At 33.3% G+C, this 2,818-nt stretch overlaps 1 pseudogene; it reads right to left on the bottom strand.

The window, feature by feature from the left end:
• Positions 1–946: 946 nt before the first annotated feature.
• LOC105539273 lies at positions 947–1,736 on the bottom strand (annotated as a pseudogene).
• Positions 1,737–2,818: the final 1,082 nt, after the last annotated feature.

Below are 2,818 nucleotides of genomic sequence, written 5' to 3'. Positions count from 1 at the left end.
ATTTGTTTTCTAAGCTTATTTATGAAGCTGAGAATCATTATATTTTAATATAATTGTAGTATTTCATGTAGGATGCTTGATGATCCAGAAGATTTGCTGTGTCAAGTGGAGAGCTGTAATGGGCTCCTTCTTGCTCACCATAAGCCGGATGACTTAAAAACCTTTTTGCATCCTAATTTAATTTGAAATATTCAGAAGTCATAACTTTGGAAGAAATACACTAAATTATATTGCAATGCTGTGTGACTTTAAAAAATCTTTTGGAAACAGCATCAAGTCAGAAGCATCAAAGTTCTTCTTTGATGATGTTTCTCAGACATTCTCAAAGTGTATACACAATGATTCAGAAACTTTCCTTACTACAGAAGGCCTTCTGCAGCATTAACTTCCAGACATACATTCAATAAGTTATACACACACCACACACACACACACTCTCTCTCTCACACACATAAATAGATAAATATATACACATATATATGGTTTTTGTTTTATCAATTGAAAAAGCAATTTATTCAATTTTAAGCATTTTCACAGTTAGTCATGAAGAGTAACAGGCCGGCTGGTGAAACAGGTCACCCCAAATGGAGATAGCATCAAACTAGGGGTCAAGGACTAACTTCTAAAATAATAGTCACTCTTATCAAGGATTAATTCAATTTTAAAAACAAATACAAGTTATTGACTCACTCTTTTCAACTTGAGCCTGAAAAACTTGGGGATATAGCATAAGAAGAAAAATAATCGGAAATAATATTTCCCTTTCTATAGCTCCTTTAGACCTGGGTGTTTTTTTTTTTTTTTTAAATACTAGAAAATTCTTGAAGAAAATTTCAATGTAAGACTCTGGGTTTTCTGAATCAAGTCCACCCATTAATATTTAGAAAACACCCAGTGTTTGGGCTAACAGCATGACTAGTGGCATCTATTATAGAGGGATACTTGTTCAAACAATACTTCCAAACAGAGACTCATGGAACAGATGCCTGGAAGCATCTTTACCATAGTAAAGATCTAAATGGAATATTACTATGATAAAGATGACTGGAAGCATCTCTATCTCCAAATACTGCTGTATGCCCTGTAAAGATGATCTTTACAGCCAACACTTTTCCTTCCTTTGAAACAGCACTGATGTCCCGTAGGCAGATAGTGTGGTCATCTGAAGCAATAAGTAAGTGCCCACTGAGATTTGGGTTCCTTAAAAGCCCACAGCCTTCCCTCTGATGTTCACGGAGATGAAGTCTGGGTTGCAGTCTTCAGAAGGTCTGGTTTCCAAGAATGTTTTGTGTAGTCAGAAACAAGAACATCACTGGATGGAGTCTTTGTTGTGATGATACAAGGATATTGGGGAATATATCAGGCCCTGTTTACTTCTTCAGCTTGGTGTTGATTTCTATTTCAATTTTCCCACTAACCCAACCTCAACCTCCACATTCTCCTTTCTAGCTGTCGTAGTGTGATGCGTCAAGCTGAGCATCATCATTAGGAAGCTGCACAAGGTGGTTTTGTTCAACTGATGTGTGTGTACCCAGGACAAGTCGATGAATGCTGAAATCTTTCCCTTCTGGTCTAGTTACATCTGGAAGCCACTGTGCAGTTAGGCTGAGCCACTCCAGAGCCTGTGTCATCACCAAATCATAAGGAAAAGAGGTGTTATTTTTCCATATTTTGTACTCCTCCTTGATCACATGTTCTTCTACTGTGTTGTCAAAGGCTGCTTCCTTGTTGGCCATGGCAGGCAGGTGAGCCAGAGAAATCCTGAGGTTGAGAATTGTGGGATGGGCAGGCTGTGGATTATATATAAAGGCTAATAAGGATGTATAAATTATATTCACAACTCTTAATTGGTGCTAGTAACAAGAGAAATAGAAGCTTAAAATATCCAACTAGTTAATAAGGCATTAAAGCAGAAAATTTACATCATTGTAAGTACAGTCCTAGGAATCACACTAGATTTCTTTATTAAGTTAAATTAAAAATAAAAATGCATTACATTGAATAGGCTAATAAGTAATAAAAAGATTACCATACTAAATTTCCTTTTTCAATATATATGTTTGGTTACTTTTTATGATGGAAAATGTGCCAGCTTATAATGCCCTACATTTTTACTAATTTCACTACATTTATCTAAGTGAATATTAAACTTTGGAATAGAGCATTCCTTGCCAGAATCCAACTTAAATAAAACTACACATTTATCTTTAAGCAATTATTATCAAATATGCTTTAAAAACTTCTGAATAATTTCAGAGATCCTCTACACTTAAAGAATTTCTTGTCATACAAACCTTAACCTAGACATTTCAAAAGGTTATGCCATTTCTCCAGAAAGGAAAATAATTAACACAATAAATAAATATGTGAATAAAGGAGAGGACTCTGTGCCGTTTACGTTTCTTTACTGTGCTAATTTGTATTTATCAGGTTTTTGAAACTCATCACAAAATATATTGTTATCTTTTTGATATTGACTCTTCCTGTATATTAATCTGGTTTATCATTCCATTTATTTATTAGGTCTTTTTTAAATGCACTAGTTATTTTTTAAAAATTATTTTATCTATAAAGATCTTGAATATATTTAATTTGACTTATTCCTATATGTCACTTGGGCTGCTGTTTCTGTACGTTCGGTTTTTAAAATTTTTATTTTGAAAGCAGTCTTGCTAAATATTAAAGTATTGATTTTTATATTGATTTTATGTATTTTAATTTTGCTTATTTGGCTTTATTTTATCTTTAGATTCTATTGAATTTTCTGTATTGACAATAATTGTAGAAAATTATGAAAACATTTAAAATAATTCCTTTG

This window comes from Mandrillus leucophaeus, unplaced genomic scaffold (assembly GCF_000951045.1).
Source record: "Mandrillus leucophaeus isolate KB7577 unplaced genomic scaffold, Mleu.le_1.0 Scaffold2017, whole genome shotgun sequence".
NCBI classification, from domain to species: Eukaryota; Metazoa; Chordata; class Mammalia; order Primates; family Cercopithecidae; genus Mandrillus; species Mandrillus leucophaeus.
The sequence above is the reverse complement of the archived record's forward strand: the minus strand, read 5'-3'. Positions and strand labels throughout refer to the sequence as shown.